General features: G+C 34.3%; 1 pseudogene; it reads left to right on the top strand.

Annotated features, from left to right (window-relative positions):
* The window catches only part of LOC115424787 (potassium voltage-gated channel subfamily H member 4-like), a 63,137-nt pseudogene that overhangs the window by 15,633 nt on the left and 27,862 nt on the right, over positions 1–19,642 (top strand).

Here is a 19,642-nt window from a genome sequence, read left to right on the forward strand (position 1 = left end):
TAAGATCCCCATCAGTAACTGAAACATCAGCTGCTATTCTTCCTGGGGTCTCCTCTACATTACATTACAATTTTAATTATTTATATTAATCTTACACCATTCACGCCCACACACACACACACACACACACACACATGCACACACACACACACACAAACGGGACATATACAACAGCCCAATGCAATAAAAATAAATAAACAAACAAAATAAGTGCTATACATTTATTCTCAATCAGCAAACAATAGCTGTCTGATACAAATCATATGACATCTTTCAATATTATCTATACCAGTCTGTCTCAAATGGGGGTACTTGGAACAAACCCTGGGGGTACTTAAAAGTTTTTGGGAAAAATACATTAAATTGATGAACTGAATAAAAAAAATACCAAAAAATAAATGAGAATTAATGCTCAAATATATAATAAAATTGACTCCTGACCTTATTTTATTTCAATATTTTTATTTTCTGTATTATTGTTTGTCATCTTGTTTACACTTTGGTACAATTTTAAGAATATTTCTATTTTATATGATTCAAGATGAGTTTATTTGAGTAATTAAGTCATTGTTTTTGTTGATGAAAGGTTCATTTATTCATTAATGACCGATTTTTTTTTGTCTTATCAATGAAAGAGTTTATTATTTATTTCAGTTTATATTTTGCACATAAATTTACTTGTAACGATTTGTTATTTTTAATATTTTTAAGTTAAATATATGTTGTTTCTTTACAAAATGTTGTAAATATAAACAGACAGACACCTTTGGCACAGGAACAAATTTTGTCTCCCTTTTTTTTTTTTCAATCAAAAATGCTAAAGCGAGAGTTGGGGGCACTTGGCTAAAAATATATATTTTAGGGGGTACTCCACTGTAAAAAGTTTGAGAACCACTGAGCTATACTATTTCCATTTCATGTCCATTGTGTAAATGAGAAAAGTTTTCATTTCTTTTGAAAACTTTTTTTTTTTTTATTATTTTCCAACAACAGAAACCTTGGCAATCCATTCCATGCAACCATGGCCTGATAAAAAAACAGTTAACAGTAATTGATTTGTTCTGCCTAAAGGCCTAAAGGCAGGACACACCATGTTTCACTGGTTTGCCTTGTACAATAATTATGCTGATCAGCAAAAAAATGACAGTTTTCAGTAAATAATTTCTGGAGTTTTTGTTGCTATATTAGATGTGTTTACATGACAACTTTTATTCCTGGTTTAAACTGATTAAAGGTTAGATCCTGTTTCAGATGCCCAAGTAAACACCTTATTCCAGATGAAAAAAAAAGTTCAGATTAAATTTAAACCTGATTAAAGTCACTGTTTTAATCCACTTTTGAATCCAGTCTAAATTATTCCTCGGACATGTAAACCCTTTATTCCGTTTGGACTTTATTCCTGCCATTCTGCACATGCTCGTTGTCTTGTCCTGTCGCGATGACGCACACATTCTGCGCTGGCGGAAGAATATGCAATGCAGGCTAGTCTTACCAAACCGTTCCAGTGGGCTATTCTGATGGTATGTACCAGCCTCTAAAACCCTGAAGGAAGAGTTCACCACTTGTTTTTTATTCATTCCTTTGTCATGCACTAATGAGTTCGATAAGTGGGCAAATCAGTTTGCACTGCAGTGCACTGATTGCCTTGTTCTCGCGGCCCTTCCGTTAGCTTAGCTTAGCCTATCTTAGCATAATCGCTTCATTCCTATGGTCAGACGTAGCCAGGCTTTTATAGGTGATTTGTAGTATTTTATGAGTGATTTTGTGAAATTAAAGTCTCCCTAATCATTACTTTAATCCGCTGGGGTCAGTATGATCACAAATTGAGGCTCAAATCATGGTGATGTGACTTACTGCACTAATAAAATCTGGGGAAATAAAAACTAATGCAAAGCTAAAACAGTAAAGCAAAGCTAATTTAGCGCATGCATCCTTTCCAACAAAAAGATTTTCCAACTTTCGTCAACACAACAGTCCCAAGATTGTATGAGTGCAGTAAGTCGCAGGTCTAAAGAAATAATTAGGGAGAATCGGATTTCACAAAATCACTTACAAAAGACAACAAATCACCTTTAAAAAAACTGGCTAAGTGTGACCATGGAAGTGCAGTGACTATGCTAAGCTAAGCTAACAGAAGGGCTGCAAGAACCGAACAAACGTTTCTCATGTAAACATTTATTCAGGTTTAACATTTCCATGTAAACAGAAGAGAAGGTACTTAAGTTCTGGATTAATTTCTTCTGGAAAAATAAATCGGATTTAAAAAAAACATCATGTAACCATACCCAATGTTACGAATAAATGGTAATAAATAATATTTCCATCTAGGTTTTACAGTTAACCATGCCAAACTGTTCTGCATTGTCGTTATATTAGTTCTGTATGGGCAATCCAAAACAATTTGTGCTTTTTTGTTCCGTGAAAAGATGACAAACTGTATTTTACTCCAATTATTTACATAGCTTAACAGGATTAGTGGATCAACAGGTATTAGTAGTTTACATTTGGTTTAAGGTGGATGTTTGGGTCTTTATGGGTTAAAGAATCTAGAAGACCTGACATTTTTCTACATGAGACTTCCACTGACAGGGATGGGTTTAGCGTTGGTGTGTTTCTGATGATTTCTAAATGCACTGCAAAACCATTCGATGGATAAAACCATGTTCCACTCGCTAATTAAGGTTTCAGTTCCTCGCCGAGACACTAAACCCCCATGAAGCCAGCTGGACCCCTGCATACACCCTCAGACTTTACACACACCAGCAGCACACTTCAAAGCCCACTCTGATGTGGACTGGGTTATTTTCAGAGCATCCAAGCTGAAAGCCCATAGAATGACTCAGATAAATACAAATGGATGTGTTCTGCTGGTGTACAAACAAATGACTCAAATGTGGAAGCTGGTAAAGAAAACAGGGAAAAGAGCAACCGCAGATTATGTGGATGTTACAACATCAGATTTGCCTGATATTAGGGCTGTGTTTTGGCAAGAATCTGCCGATACGATACAAATCGCAATACTAGGATCGCGATACGATATATCACAATATTACATGATACTGTTAAAAAAAGCAATTTTTTGTTTAGGGTTTTTTTGTTTTTGTTTTTGAAGATTATTTCCTGGAAGAATTTAATTACACCAGAAATATATACGAATACTAAACACATTTTTATTTGATCAGAACAGGATCTAATGCTATATCTCACACACACACAAAAAAAATCTAATTCTTCTAGTTTCCAAAGGAACTAAAATCTGCCTCTCTGACACTAAAAAGTGCTTTTAGGATGCTTCAAATAACCATTATTTAATAAAACCATGTTAAATAATAATAAATAATAATAAAATAGAAACAAAAAGAAAAACAAAAAAACAAAAATGAACCTCCACCATATCTGCATTTGAATAAATATCCAAAAGTATCGATACAGCAATTTTTTACCCATTCATGCATGAATTATGAGAACCTTAGTAAAGATTTTTTTTCTTGAGTGTTTTTATTCCTCCTTAGACACGAAAAAAAACCAATGTGATTGATTTTTTTTCCATGGAGTTACAAAAATATCCATGCATTTAGTTTTTGAAGTATAGAAATGTGTGTTTAAAACCCAATATCAGAAAGTACAGAAGAGGATTAGGGCCGCTGGAAAAAAAATACAATAAATTTTTTTTTAAAAATGGTCCAATATATGTATATTTTTAATTTTTATTATGCAAAAAAGTCAGAAATCTGAGTTTAAAGTCAGAATTCTGAGGAAATAAGGTCAGAATTCTGAGTTTAAAGTCAGAATTCTGAGGAAAAAAAAGTCAGAATTCTGAGTTTAAAGTCAGAATTCTAACATTAAAGTCCAGTGGCCCTAATCCTGTTCTGTAAGAAAGTAATATGAAAACAATGAAATAAAAACATTTTTTAATGCTGCAAATCTGATGTTTTCTCTCATTTTAACATATTCTAATGCTAGTTATTACTCACTTCATGGAGATAAACATGCAAAAAAAACCTTTGTGTCTAACAATAAGTGATTTACACTCAAACATGTTAGTGCAGATCAGTTTTATCAAGAACAGCAAAGGTACAGTAATGGTCTGAATGTCAGTGTATTATGGGATGGTGCGTAAGCGTCCACTGTGTTGGCTGATAAGGAACTAAAACAACAAAATCCATGAATATATAGAGAACAGCTGTAGAAGAACTGTCCACTGGAGTGACCACTATGCATGAAAGGGTTAATATCGATACAGTATCATGAAATAAAATATCGCAATATATTGCAGAACTGATATTTTCTGACACCCCTACCTGATATTTAAGAGATATTAAAGGAAATTCAGTGCCTACAGTATATCTACCTATCTAAAGTAATCCTTAGTATATTATTTAGTTTATTATTTAATTATTTTGAGTCAGTGCATCATCAGTAAAATGTAAAAAGATGAGGATGAAAGTAGATAAGTCATAGTGTTCAGCCAGGGTCAAAGTGCAATATATACTTAGCTCTACTGTTTTCTTTTTGTTTTGTTTTTTCTCGGTTGGTGACATGTCTGTTTTTATACTGTATATATATTCACACTTCCTTTCTTCTTTAAACTTTTGCACTACGCATCACCAGAGAGTTGTCACTTACAATTTCGTTGTACATATGTATAATGACAATAAAGGCATTCTATTCTATTCTATTCTATTCTATTCTATTCTATTCTATTCTATTCTAGATAAATAATGTCTAAATGAAAATAATAATAATAATAATAATAATAATAATAATAATAATAATAATATACTAACATTATTATTTCTTTGGTGGGATCCAGGGTGTAAAATTAACTTTTTACCTCATCTGCTATTGGCTAATGACCTCCAAAAATTTATTGGCCAAAAATATTTTTCATTGCCCAAATAAAATAATCATGCCTTATTTGACTTAGAATATTTACCATACATTTTTATTATGAAAACCCAACATAAGCATCACTTAACAAATACAGTTATGTTCAGATCAAGCCAACCCTTCAGTCATTGGGTGACCTGCTCTATCAACTGAACCACATTTGTGTATTTGGACCCTAATAGTTTAAAAAGATTGAATTTGAACCCTCCAGGTGCTGCAAAGCTATCTTTATATTCATTCTGGGAAAAATCGAGTGGATTTCTACAACCTGTTTCAATTCCAGCTTAATTTATAATGTTTTGTAAGTCTATGTCAAACTGTAACACCTGGAGATTGTGTTATTCTGTTATTTTATCTCTGCAAAATATAGTTAGAGTTCCCTTATGCCAACAGAAAGTAAGCCTGAACCCATGTTAACTCAACCCTGAATTAATATAATACTGATAAAGAGAGAGTACCTGTTAACCTACAGTATCTACAGATACCAGTCTGTGGCGGTGGTTCCAAACCTTTTTTGGCTCGTGACCCCATTTTAGCATCACACATTTCTGGCAACCCCAGACTTTCAAACCAGAGACATTTTTTTGCTGAAATTAATTTAATTTTCCTTGGTCAGGATATGTACAGTCAGTCCAGCTTGTATTTACAAGGCTGACAATTAATACTGAACAAACAAGAACTCAAAATGTGAATTATGAAAGAGCTGCAGCATCTTAATCGTTAAGGGTCTCAGCCTATTTTTGGCTGTTTTTGACTTCTTTTGATTTTGTCTTTATATACTATACAAAGAAATGTTTACTATACCCATGTTAGTGTCTTCTTTTTCAGCACAACTTCATCTAACTCAGCTGCCTATTATTTTTTCACTTTATCAACTATATCAACACAAAGGCCAAAAAACACACAAAAATATAAAATCTGATTTGAAAATGTATATAATTTATTGCACAAATGACACAAAGATGCTTAATGAACCTTTTCAAAGACTTTAAAGTGAATATTGGCTCCAAATATTAAGTATATAAAATCTAAATTGTAATAAATTATAATATACTCAAATATTTGACCTAAAAACATCTCTTTACATAGGCGTTTTCTCTACTTTTCTCCATCAATTACTAGAAATTTCAGGCAACCCCATTTGAATCCCAGGTGCCCCATGTGGGGTCCCGACCCCAAGGTTGAAAAACACTGGTCTGTAGTATAACTGCTCAGTTAGCATTAGCAGAGGCACTGACTAAGATGATAGTTCAGCATCATCATGAGTATTGTGTTTTATAGGTATTTATTTTGGGATATTTTTAGTCAGAACAGTCATCTGTGTGATACCGTCCAGAATTACCCTTTAACTTTCAAGAGTAGTTAAAAAACAAATTCTACAACCTTCTTTGGACGCAAAGATGAACTGAGTTTCATCAATATTAAGGTTGTTATGGCTTTACAGAAGACATTCGTGGCCATAATTGTAATTGAGGGAACTGTATGGAAGCATGTACTTTCACCACTTTGAACGCAAATTTGACCCCCTGAACGTGAACAAAAAGTCAATTTTATTTGACCAAAAATTCAAGCCCAGCAAAAAAAAATTTTTGTTTGAAGTCGCCAAGAAAAAATATCGCAAAATGACCTTGGCAGCGCCCCCTCAAAAATCAAAATATATACATTACATTTTGTAAAAGTAGATTTTTCCAGCAAGAAGAATTTTCAAAATATTGAAAAAGGACTTGGCCACGCCCCCCTCAAATATGAAAATACATTGCGCAGATGGGAACCTAACCAAAAAAAAATTTCTACGTAGAAACATGAAACTTGGTACAGACATAGCCCATGGTAGGACAAGTAAGAAATTACATTATGGCCCCGCCCTAAACCCAACAGGAAGTCGGCCATATTGCATGGAAGTATAAAATCCCACCCCTCATACTTTCATCCTCTCCTCCGAGGGTTTACTTCCAATTTGGACCAAACTTGGTGAAAATCCCCTACACACATGTGACCAAAAGTTATTAACATTTTGATCACATGTTGGGCGTGGCTGTGATGACCTCACAACCAAGCAGCCATTTTCAGACGTATAAAAGTGTGTATATCTCACACATACAGTGTCAGATTAAGTTGGGCCCAATGTAACATTTGTGCAGAATGACAACCTGGACACGATGATACAGAACTCGTATAGTTGGATCGTAAAACGGCCACCTAAAATTTTTGAATGGGACAAAAAAAAATTTTTTTGACATAGTAAAAAAAATTTGGTACACACATCCTTTATGCCAAACTGAACCAAAAAGCCAATGAGGACACACCCCTATTTACAATTGTGTTGCCATGACAACACCAAAACTGTACCATAGAAATGAATGGGTTTTTGGCAGAATCCCACCCCTCATACTTTCATCATCTCCTCCTAGGGTTTACATCCAATTTGGGCCAAACTTAGTGAAACTCCCCTACACACGTGTGATCAAAAGTTATTATCTACATTTTTGATCAAATGTTGGGCATGGCTGTGATGACCTCACAACGAAGTGGCCATTTCAGAAGTATAGAAGTGTGATATCTTGCAGAATGTCGGATTGAGCTTACAATACGGTGTCCTCTCACTGTCGGTGGCCTTGGTGGTCGCATGGGGAGGCAGTCGGGTGGGAGGGCGAGGGCCCTTAACACCGCTTGTGGTTTTTATTTTATTTATTTATTTATTTATTTATTTTAATTTATACAGTTTTATCTGTTCTTTGTTGTTGTTGTTTTTGTTTTATTAAAATCTTTAGTCTTGTTAAATGATTGTGATTTATTTTGTTTGTTTAAATTTGTCACATGAAGTACTTTGGACTGCGTGTTCGTCCAAGACACAGTAGTATAAAAAAGATTAGATAGTTTTACAGTACTTTGTATTTTATCTCTAGCTTTGCAACTCGAAAAGCAGAAATTAACGCTGGTTTCAACCCCTTTTCTTCAGTTCTTCAAAATACCACAATAGCCTGGACCTTGAACGCATGTTTTTATTTTCCTCTCAGACAGTAACTTCCTGCTGGGAAATGCTCAGGGTTGCCATGGCTACCCCCATCGTATACTGCCTCTGATGGGTTTTGTGAGCTGACCGGCTTCGTTCGGACTGAAGTGATGCAGAAAACGTGTACATGCAACTTCCTGTACGGGGCTGACACCAGTGACGTGTGACCCAGCAGGTGGACAAAGCCCTGGAGGTCCATCAGGAGTACCAAGGAGAGGTCTGCTTCTACAGGAAAAACGGTGAGCACGTGTTGACAAGGTCAGAGAGTTGAACACTTATAACATCTTCTAGATCAGGGGTGTCAAACTCAGTTCAGTTCAGGGGCCAAATTCAGCCCAATATGATTTCAAGTGGCCGGACCAGTAAAATAACAGTAAAAAAAAAAAGTAAATTATATTATGATCTGGTTTACATCTACAAAGTTTCTTTAAAATCTGAATAACATGAACAACTTGAATTGTCTTAAGAAAAACAAGTGCAATTTTAACATTTTAACAATATTCTGCCTCTGTTTATCAGTTTATCATTTACACTGTGCATTACAATCGCACAAAACATTTAGTCACAGGCAGAATATTGGAAAATTGCTTTTACTTTTCTTAAGACATTTCCATTTGTTCATGTTTGTTCAGGTTATTCCCGTTTTTTTGTAAAAGTGGTTTGGTAATGTAACACTTTGATGTAATTTTTACTTTTTTTACACCAAAAAAAATGCAAACAGAGAATTTGGGGTTGTCATTATTTATAGGTTATGATAATATTTACTGGTCTGACCCACTTGAAATTAGGGGTGTAAGAAAATATGGTTCTGCAATATATTGCGATATTTCTTTCACAATACTGTATTGATATTAAAGTACTGTATCTATATTTTTAGGTATTTATTCAAATGCAGATATTGTGGAGGTTCATTTTAAAATAAATAATGAAATAATGTAATATAATAAAATAATGTTATGATGTTAGTTATGAACTAATAGAATATGAACATGTGAACAGGATCTTAAACGGTAATGTCTGTAAATATTATTTAAGTTTTAACACAGGAAAATTTTGTGACATAGCATTAGATCCTGTTCTGATCAAATAAAAATGTGTCAAATATTTTTGCATAATTTCTGATGTCATTCAATTCTTCAAGGAAATAGTAATTTTAAAAAAGAAACAAACAAAAATTGCCTTTTTAACAGTAGCATGATATACCATGATATATCGTATCATGATCCTAGTATTGTGATTTGTACCGTATCGCCAGATTCTTGCCAATACACAGCCCTACTTGAAATCTAATTGGACTGTATGTGTCTGTATGTGGAACCTGATTTGAAATGATTAACTGATTGTTAATATCTTAAGTGTAATTTTTTGCATTTCCCAAATTCATCCCAGGGGCCAAATTGGACCAACTGGTGGGCGGATTTGGCCCCCCGGGCCGCATGTTGACACCTGTGTTCTAGATAGTTTCTACAAAGACACATAAGAGGGTGAGGTGAATTGAGTTGAACCACCTAAAAACACATTGTTATTTCAGCACTAATTGAAATCCAGTCATAATTTTGTAGGTAATCTCAATCTAATGCCAGTTTAATATCCTCAGGAAATTCATTTTGGTGCCTCCTGGATATTGTGCCAATTAAAAACGAGAATGGAGCAGTGGTGTTGTTCCTCTTATCCTTCAAAGACATCAGTGAATCATATGGGAAAAACCATCACTACTCTGAAGGAGACGGTGAGACATGGCCAAACATACGTGTTTTTTTTTTTTTTTTTTTTAATTTATTTGTCATTCTCAATTTAATTTAGAGAATGTCTCCAGTACAAGATACTACCTGCTTATTCATTTACACAGTTTTAAAGCTTCATGTATTGTAATTTTCTAAGCAGGGATGGCAGAGGTCATTCATCACAGCAGGAAAACAACAGATCCCACTTTTCCCAAGTACAAGAGAGGGGGAGAACGATTGTACATCAGCTGACAAACCTGTTCCCCAAACGAGAGAAGAAGAAACTGACGAATGTGAGTAGAAACAGAAAGTATACAGATCAGTATTCATCATTTATTATTACTGAATAGGGAGGTAACGATCACCGGTTATAACGATAAACCGTGGTAAAATTGCAGACGGTTAGTATTACCGTTTAAATTCTAATTATCATGATAACCGTGACTGATTACCACACTTTTCCAGAGAAAACGCCCATGTAAGATATAATTTATCTCAAATATTTGAGTGTAGTTTGAATTATTACAATTTTAATTTATATACCTAATATTTGGAACCAATATTCACTTTTAAAGTCTTTGAAAAGGTTCGTTAAGCATCTTTGTGTTATTTATGCAATAAATTATATACATTTTTCAAATCAGATTTTTTTTGTGTGTGTGTTCTTTGTCCTTTGTGTTGATATACACTGAGCAAAAATATAAACGCACCACTTTTGTTTTTGCCCCATTTTTTCATGAGCTGAACTCAAAGATCTAAAACTTTTTCTATGTACACAAAAGGCCTATTTCTCTCAAATATTGTTCATAATTTGTCTAAATCTGTGTTAGTGAGCACTTCTCCTTTGTCCTTTGCTGAGATAATCCATCCACCTCACAGGTGTGGCATATCAAGATGCTGATTAGACAGCAGAATTATTGCATAGGTGTGCCTTAGGCTGGCCACAATAAAAGGCCACTCTAAAATGTGCAGTTTTACTGTATTGGGTGGTCCAGGGGGGTCAGAAACCCAGTCAGTATTTGGTGTGACCACCATTTTCCTCGCACAGTCTTCATGAATTCTCTGAAACACTTTTGGAGATGGCTTATGGTAGAGAAATGAACATTCAATTCACAGGCAAAGCTCTGGTGGAGATTCCTGAAGTCAGCATGCCGATTGCATATTCCCCTCAAAACTTGTGACATCTGTGGTATTGTGCTGTGTGATAAAACTGCACATTTTGGAGTGGCCTTTTGTTGTGGCCAGGCCTAAGGACACCTGTGCAAAAATCATGCTGTCTAATCAGCATCTTGATATGCCACACCTGTGAGGTGGATGGATTATCTCAGCAAAGAAGAAGGTTCACTAACACAAATTTAGACAGATTTGTGAACAATATGTGAGAGAAATAAACCTGGTGTACACAGAAAAAGTTTTAGATCTTTGAGTTCAGCTCATGAAAATGGGAGCAAAAACACAAATGGTGCGTTTATATTTTTGTTTCAGTGTAGTAGATTAAAGTGAAAAAATAATAGGCAGAAGATATAAATGAAGTTATGCTGAAAAAAAAGATCCCAAACATGGGTATTGTTAGAGACATTTTTTGTGTTTCAGTTAAAAACTCATATTTATATTTAGGTTTGATTTATCATTAATAATTTATGTATATTATATGAATGTTGAGTAGTAATAGTAGAAGTCTTGATATAATTTTGTGATGCAATCCTATTGGCCGCTAAGATTATAAATATGTAAAGAAAAAGGAGCGGAACCAGAAGCTTGAAGCCTGGAGCATCACAGTCTTTCGACCGTCGTGTAATTTAATTTAGAAATTCATCTTTTGTTTGTATTATTCTAAGTTTTAAGTAAAGACCGCAAACACAAAAGTTGGATTCCAGACCCTTTTGTTTACTGATACGTGTCGGGTAAGAAGAACTCCGAGGCTCATGGCTAGTGAGTGATAAGCTGCACTCACAGGTGTAGTAAACATTTGTTATATAGTATATAAAGGCAAAATCAAAAGGACTGAAAAATGGCGAAAATAGACTCAGACCACTAAGGGTTAATATTGAATGTTTCTGCCAAGAGAAAAGTACATTGTGCCGATTATTTTATTGATTATTTTGCTGTTGTTTTTTGTTTTCAAACATAATTTGGTTAAATTATTTCAGTGTGTGTATCAGTACTTTTTGAACATTTTGTGCACAATTCAACAATACCGTGATAATAAGATAACTGATAATTTGAGCACAATAACCGGGATATGAAATTTTCATATCGTACATCCCTGTTACTGAACTCATTAATGAACTGATGCATCTAAAGCATTCATGAACTTAACTTTTATTCCAAGAGTTTATGTCCGTTTCATCTGTGCCCGTCCTGATTCTCGTAATGATAATGTCAAATGTGAACATTAATGGACGCGGTGGGAAAAAAAAATTGCATTATATTGTCTTCTGTGTCTAGATTTTGCTTTTCTTTGAACAAAATATTCATTCATGTATTTAAACTTTAGATTCAGTATGTTCATCAAAATCAAAAGTTCTTCAGGCATGTGATTTTTCAGGTTTTCTGGTTTTAATCTGTCATTCTAGGTTTGCTGTCCTGAAAATGTGACTCTCATGAATGATCCAGAGTAAAATATTTTTAGATGGGGAGGGAAGTATAAAGTTATGCTATTTGGAAACAAGAATTCAGTTGTAACTTTATTTTGTTAGAGTGATTTGTCAGTGGATTGAGACAGACGATGATTAGATGATTTTACAGGCCGCAGTTTTTGGAACCTATGACCCCGCCTCCAACTCTTGTCAAAGCAAGAGTCAATGTTTGTGAGGGATTAAAGAAACAGCAGTTGGAATATTATAGATACTATATGTTTGACTTAAAATTGTACTGCTGGGAGAAAAAAAAAACACTTTCTGATAAGAAATTGAATGGCTGGTGGATTTTGGAATTCATCAGGGTCATGTCCCTGGACCCATAGTTTCCTACTTCTTTCCTTTATTTTTTTTTTTAAATCTTGGCATCTTGAACATTTAATGTATTTTCTATCATATACAAAGAGGATATTCCTGCTTTTTTGTCCTTTTCCAATCACATGCCTGGTCCTTCCCAGTTCATATCCCAAACTACCAACATAAATTTTCCTGGAAATCTGTGGATTTAACCCTTTCATGCATAGTGGTCACTACAGTGGACATCTATTCAGCTGTTCTCTTGTATGTTCATGGGTTTTGTTGTTTTAGTTCCATATGAGCTGGCACAGTGGACACTTTTGCACCATCCCATAATAATACACTGACATTCACACCATCGCTGTAACTTTGTTGTTCTTGATAAACCTGATCTGCCGGTGATATGTTTGAGTGTAAAGCAACTGATAATTAAAAATTGGGAATATGATAAAATGTGAGAAAACATCAGATTAGCTGCATTAAAATTGTTTTTATTGCATAGTTTTCACACAGTTTCATCACTTTCTGCATTTGCATTCTTTGCTTCAAAAATTAAACACATTGGGTGCAGTGGAATGGACATTTTTGGAACGCCATGAAAAATTATAAGGTAGATTTGTTTCTTTATTGCTTTAATCAAAAACACAATATTTTCAATCAAATAAATAAATAAATTTCAATTAAAATAATTTACTTCAATAAAAAAACCTTACTCAATCAAAGAAAAAAAGTGTTCAAATGCAACTTTTTGGATCTTAAATATTTTTTTTCATTCATCTTATTTTGTTACTTTAATTATACTACCGATTATTTTACTGAATATTTTACCTGTTAAATCACCCAAAACTGCTTTATTTGATTTTGTTTTTGTAGTAGTGGAATGAACCACAGTATGTTTTACTATGCTACACATAGAAACCAAAAACAAAAATTTTCGATCAAAAAAAATAAAAATTTCACTTTCACTCAAAAAAAAAAAAAAAAAAACATTTTCAATCAAAGAAAAAAAGTGTCCAAATACAATTTGTTGGATCTTAAATTTTTTTTGGCATTCAACACTTTTTTTCATTGATGAAAATGTTTTTTTCATTGCAAATGTTTTTTGTTTTTTTTATTGAAAATATTTTTATGGTTTTATGGTCTACCTTCATAAAAAATAGGTTCAATAAAAAAAAATTGCATTGTTTTTTCATGCCTAAAGAGGAATAAAAACACTAAGGAATAAAATCTCGGCTAAGGTTCTCATAATTCATGCATGAAAGGGTTAAATCTCATGCTCTACATTGTGATAGTCAGGATCTTTCTGTCAGTTACAGTAAATGTGCTCCATCTTCTACCCTCCACCAGAGCATGTTCCAGAAAACCGTCTCGAGTACAAGGTGGCGTCTGTAAAGAAGTCCGCTTCATACTTCTTCACTACAGTATCTTCAAGGCCTTATGGGATTGGTTAATTCTGCTGGCGACCTTCTACGTAGCAGTCACCGTGCCATACGATGTCTGCTTTGCCAGTCATGATGAAGACAGCGTCCATCATTCACTGATCACTCACAGCACGATAGGCAGCGACATCGCAGTGGAGGTGCTCTTCATACTTGGTACGATACATTCGGATTGTTCACTGGAAAATTGTAAATGTTAAAATTACATTAACCCTTTCATGCACAGTGGTCACTCCAGTGGACAGCTCTTCTACAGCTGTTCTCTTGTATATTCATGGATTTTGTTTTTCTTTTTGTAGTTTTTTTTTTTTTTTTTTTTTTTTTACACATATCTTTATTAAAGTTTTAAGACACTACATATCTTTTCTGACATGATTTGGCAACATCATGTAGATCTCTCCTGAGCATAAACCCCCAGAATCACAAGCCCTCTCCATAGTTTTCACACAATTTATCAGTAAATACATGTTTCTGCGCGTCAAAAGTTATACGTGTGGTGTCCAGCTGAGTGGACATTTTTGCAACTTCATGAAAAATAGGTTCATGAGATTTTTTTTTTTCATTGTTATTTTTTGTATGTTTTTTTTTTACATTTTTTAAATAATTTTTATTTATTTATTTATTTTTTATTTATTTTTCAGAAGAAAATTTTCAATCACATTGTTGTTTTTTCATCTCTAAAGAGGAATAAAAACACTCAGGAAAAAATTTTGATTAAGGTTCTCATAATTCGTGCATGAAAGGGTTAAGATTTCTATGTGTAAAATGCAGCTAACATCCATCAGCTCTAAAGGTTGGCGAGAATTTGGCTGGAAAAACCTTATTCGGTTTTTCATAACACCAAATATTAAAAGCAAACAATTGGGAAAACAGTAGCAATGCTGTGAGGAGAGGATGTGTTCACATGAATGCCAACCACTCGCATATCTTCTATATGTGTAAAAATGCAAATGTTTTGGAACCATGTTGTTCAGACAATGGAGAATATTTAAAATTATAAATTTCCCAATGGACCCCCAGATTATCTACTTTGGTTTAATACCTGATGACGTAATTAAAAGAGAAGACACTTACTTATTTAAAATTTTAATTCTTGCCTGCAAAAAGGTAGTCACAAGGAACAGGTTAAAAAAAAATGACCCTCTTCCACTACAACAATGGCTGGACATTATAGAGGAAATATATACCATGGAAAAATTAACATTTCATCTGAGGATTAAGATGAGAGAAATGGACCATATTCAAAGACACTAATTCCTGATATCAGATCAAGTACAGAAAAGCAGTCGAATGCATCAGGAACAGCATCCCCCCTTGTTGTATTGTGTGTGGTTTTTTTTTTTTTCTTTTTTTCTTTTGTTTTGTTACTGCACTGTAAAAATGATTTAAAATATTAAAATAAAAAGTACAAAAAAATTAAAAATTACATTAAGATTGGAACACCTTTTAAGTGATAAATTACATTTTCAGAGCTTAGATATTTAGAGTAAGGTTATATCAAAAATGATTATTAGTTAACTCAAATATTGCCATTAAAATCACGTTTTTTATTCACTTATCTCACAAGAATAAGGTACCAGGACTTTAACCCTGTCATGCATAGTGGTCACTACAGTGGACAGTTATTCATATGTATGGGTTTTGTTGTTTTAGTTCCATATCAGCCACCCAGTGGACACTTATGCATCATCCCATACACTGTAATTCATCCCATTACTGTAACTTTGCCCGTTCTTGACAAACCTGATCTGCAGTAACATGTTTAGGTGTAAATCAGTTGTTAATTGTTAGACTTTTTTTTTTTTTTTGCATATTATCTCCATGAAGTGAGTAATAACTAGTATTAGAATATGTTAAAATGTGAGAAAACATCAGATTAGCAGCATTAAAAATGTTTTTATTTCATTGTTTTCACATCACTTTCTGACATTGGGATTTAAACATGTTTCTTTACTTCAAAAATATAATGCACAGACATTTTTCTAACTCAATGAAAAAAAAAAAAAACTCCATTGCATTGGTTTTTCATGCCCAAGGAGGAAAAAACACTAAAGAAAAAAGTCTTGACTAAGGTACTCATAATTCATGCATGAAAGGGTTAAAAATAACTCGCACATAGTCTGTCATAGTAACTAAACTCAACATTCATTTGCCTCTTTGTGTCAAACACTTAAAATTCGTCAGGTAAAACATCAGCTTCTAGCGTTAAACTCCTCTACAGTCTTCCTATGTATTGTGTTTCTGAATTATAATTTGCACAATCTATGTTTTATGTGTAATAGTCTCAGAGTGCTCATATTAACCTGTGGGATATTTTCTTCTTATCCATAATTACACAAACTAAAGTTATTGATGCACGTGCACACACTGAACCAGGGCATTCAGTTGATTAGAATGTATAAGTGGTGCTTATTAATTAACCCTTTCATGCATAGTGGTCACTCCAGTGGACAGTTCTTCTCCAGCTGTTCTCTTGTATATTCACAGGTTTTGTTGTTTTAGTTGCATAATCAGCCGACAGTGGACACTTATGCATCATCCCATACACTGACATTCATACCATTACTGTAACTTTGCTGTTCTTGATAAACCTGATCTGCAGTAAAATTTTTGAGTGTAAATCAATTGTTAATTGTTAGACTGTAATTAACAGTAAAAACAAAATTTTGGTTTTTTTTACATATTATCTCCATGAAGTGAGTAATAACTAGTATTAGAATATGTTAAAATGTGAGAAAACATCAGATTAGCAGCATTAAAAATGTTTTTATTTCGTTGTTTTCATATCACTTTCTGACATTGGGATTTAAACATATTTCTTTACTTCAAAAATATAATGCACAGACATTTTTCTAACTCAATAAAAAAAATTAAAAAAAACTCCATTGCATTGGTTTTTTTCATGCCCAAGGAGGAATAAAAACACTAAAGAAAAAAGTCTTGACTAAGGTACTCATAATTCATGCATTAAAGGGTTAAAAATAACTCACACATAGTCTGTCATAGTGACTAAACTCAACATTCATTTGCCTCTTTGTGTCAAACACTTAAAATTCAGTCACTTATGCATCATCCCATACACTGACATTCATACCATTACTGTAACTTTGCTGTTCTTGATAAACCTGATCTGCAGTAAAATATTTGAGTGTAAATCAATTGTTAATTGTTAGACTGTAATTAACAGTAAAAACAAAATTTTGGGTTTTTTTGCATATTATCTCCATGAACTAGGAAGATTATTACTGTTATTAATTATTTAAGGAGAAGGGGTGGGATTTTAGAAGTTATGCTTCTTCTCACTCCTTTTTGAATATGTATTATATATCTTATGCTGAAGTGTTTTATTCATTTTCTTCTGTTTTGACATTCATATTAGAAATAAATACATCAATCAATCAAATCAATCAATCAAGTGAGTCATAACTAGTATTAGAGTATGTTAAAATGAGAAACATCAGATTAGCAGCATTAAAAAAAATTTTATTTCATTGTTTTCATATCACTTTCTGATGTTGAGATTTAAATACATGTTTCTGTGCTTCAAGAATAAAATGTGTGGTGTAGCTGAGTGGACATTTTTGTAAATCCATGAAAAAAAAAAACCACAATTGCATTGATTTTTTCATGCCTAATGTGGAATAAAACCACTCAAGAAAAGATCTGGACAAAGATTCTAATAATTCATGCATGAAAGGGTTCAAACATAGTTCTAACAAGAGTCACAATAAATCACACTAAAGCAGAACATGATGCAAGTGCTGAAAATATTTTAGTGTAATTTCAGAACCTTTTTAAGAAAACTCAGCAAATGAAAGTGTTTCTTCTTCTCGTAGGCATTGGTGTCTACTTGTTATTGAGGAGCATTTATAGTATTTAAAGAAACATCTCCACTGATTACACACTGCGCACTGAGCTGACCTTTAAACAAAAGAATCCTCATTGTGAAGAGACAATAATATTGAGTTTATATTAAGAACAACTTTATTTCCCAAGGCAGCTACAGCTGTTTCCGTGGTGATGGCAGATGCACGACTGAATCCACCACCTCCACTCGCCCACACTGGGTGACACCCCCCCCCGGATGTAAATCATAATTAGATTTTCTTCACTTTGAACTACTTCTGCTCTGAAGGAAGTGTGATATCACATCTGTCATGTGGGATGGGGTTTGTTTCTGTGACGGCCGTGGTGATGATAATGATTAAAATTAGCCTCTGTGCTCTCACAGGTGTGTCACCACCTTTAATGCAGATATGTCAGTTTATGGTAAGTGACAGTGTCTACACCACGGACTGTCAGCTGGTGGGTCACCACCCAAAGTGGGTCACAAACTCCTTTTCAGTGTCATGGGCCTTTGTCTGGAAAAAAAGTAATGGTAAGAAACAAAGGCTGTGCTTTATTTATTATGGAGTGGTAGGGCTGGGCTTATCCATCTGAATGTCAATAGTATCAATACCAAGGGAGTATGGGTATGGGATCCATACTAGAGCGATGAGATCATACTTTTGCTGCAGTTTCTCTTATTGATGTTCAGCAAATGACTGGAATTTCCTCACAGAGTTCATGTGAACACAGCTGCTGTCCAAGTCTGTCTGCAAACAGCACACCTCTGACTCACTCTCTTTTTCTCTCTCTCTCTGTCTCACTCTCTCTCTCTCTTCTTTCTCTCTTTCTCACTCTTCAATCTTTCTCTCTTCTTTCTCACTCTCTTTCCCTCACTCTCTTTCTCTCTCTCTTCTTTCTATCTCTTCTCTCTTTCTCTCTTTTCACTCTTTCTCTCTCTTTCTCTTCTCTCTCTCTTTCACACTCTCTCTTTCTCTCTTTCTCTCTCTTTCTCCCTCTCTCTCTTTTTCTCTCTTCTTTTCTTTCTTTCTCTCTCTCTTTCTCTCTCTTTCTCTCTCTCTTTTCTCTCTCTCTCTTTCTCTCTCTTCTTTCTCTCTTTTCTCTCTTTTCTCTTTCTCTTTCTCTCTCTCTTTCTCTCTCTTTCTCTTTCTCCCTCTTCTCTCTCTCTCTTTCACTCTCTCTATCTCTTTCTCCCTCTCTCTTTCTCTTCGCGTTCTCACTCTTTCTCTTTCTCTCTCTCTTTTCTCTCCTCCTCTCTTCTCTCTCTTTTCTCTCTCTCTTTCTTCTCTCTTCTCTCTCTCTTCTCTCTCTTTTCTCTCTCTCTCTTTTCTCTCTCTCTCCCTCTTTTCTCTCTCTCTCTCTTCCTCCTTCTCTCTCTCTCTCCCTCTCTCTCTCTCTCCCTCTCTTCTTTTCCTCTCCGTCTCTCTCCCTCTTCTCTCTTTTCTCTCGCTCTCTCTCTCTCTCTCCTCTCTCTCTCTTTCTCCTCTCTCTCTCTCTTCTCTCTCTCCTCTTTCTCCTCTCTTCTCTCTCTCTTCCCTTCTCACTCTCTCTCTCTCTTCTCTCTCTCTCTTTCCCTCTCTCTCTCTCTCTCCTCTCTTTCTATTTCTCTCTCTCTCCCCCTCCCTCTCTCTCTCTGTCTCTCTCACTGTAACTGTTGAATTTACTCTGAGCTTTTACGGACATTTACACAGTCAATAAATTGAATGTAGGAAAAATATTTGATTTTCAGGATAATATTATAGTAAATAGTTTTAAATAGTGATAAATCACTTATTCCAGGTCATTTGGACGTCA

Source organism: Sphaeramia orbicularis, chromosome 8, assembly GCF_902148855.1.
Source record: "Sphaeramia orbicularis chromosome 8, fSphaOr1.1, whole genome shotgun sequence".
NCBI classification, from domain to species: Eukaryota; Metazoa; Chordata; class Actinopteri; order Kurtiformes; family Apogonidae; genus Sphaeramia; species Sphaeramia orbicularis.